The sequence below is a fragment of the Eurypyga helias genome, unplaced genomic scaffold, assembly GCF_000690775.1.
Source record: "Eurypyga helias isolate BGI_N326 unplaced genomic scaffold, ASM69077v1 scaffold21747, whole genome shotgun sequence".
Classification (NCBI taxonomy): domain Eukaryota; kingdom Metazoa; phylum Chordata; class Aves; order Eurypygiformes; family Eurypygidae; genus Eurypyga; species Eurypyga helias.
In genome coordinates, this window is record NW_010262598.1 from 595 (window position 1) to 1,491 (window position 897).

An 897-nucleotide genomic window follows, 5' to 3' on the forward strand; every position below is an offset into this window, starting at 1 on the left:
GGGAATAAAACCAGCCCAATCCCAGCCAAACCCAGCACAGCCTGGACAGTGACAGCTGCCCCGCCTGCAGAGCCACACAATGCACAAGTTCAGCTCCGTGAATTCAGAATTAGGTGTCTGCGAACGGCCTCGCCACTGAGGCAGTTGGTGGTGGCGTTAGGGCACAGCTCCCTCCGTGGGGTAGGTGTGAGCGGGGAAACGCAGAATGCTGGGAGTTGGAAGGGCGCTCTGGCGATCACCGAGTCCATCCCCCCGCCATGGCAGGGTCACCCAGAGCAGGTCGGGCAGGAACCCGACCCAGAGGGGACTCCCCACCCTCCCTGGGCAGCCCGTTCCCCGCTCCGGCACCCTCCAAGTAAAGCAGCGTTTCCTCACGCTGCCCTGGAATTCCTGGAATTCCCTGCGTTCCAGCCTGTGCCCGTCACCCTCGTCCTGTCGCTGGGCACCACCGGGAAGCGTCTGGCCCCAGCCCCCTGCCACCTGCCCTTCAGATCCTGACGGGCACCGAGAAGGTCCCTCTCAGCCTTCTCTCCCCCAGCCCCTCCTCACCAGAGCGGTGCTCCAGCCCCTGCGCAGCCCCGGACCCTCTGCCGGGCTCTCTCCGGCCGTTCCCTGGCTGTCCTGAGCTGGGGAGCCCAGACCTGGACACAGCCTGCCGGACGCGGCCTCCCCCGGGGCCCGGGACACAGCCGCCCAGACGCAGCCTCCCCAGGGCGGAGTGGGGGGAGGATCACCTCCCTTGGTCTGCTGGCCACGCTCTTTTCAATGCCCCCCGGGCACCACTGGCCTTGGGCACAGGGCACGTGGGGGCTGAAGGCCAGTGACTGTCCCTGAGACCCCCAGGTCCTGCTGTGCAGCGCTGCAGGTGCCCCCCAGGCTGTGCCGTGCCGGGGGTCA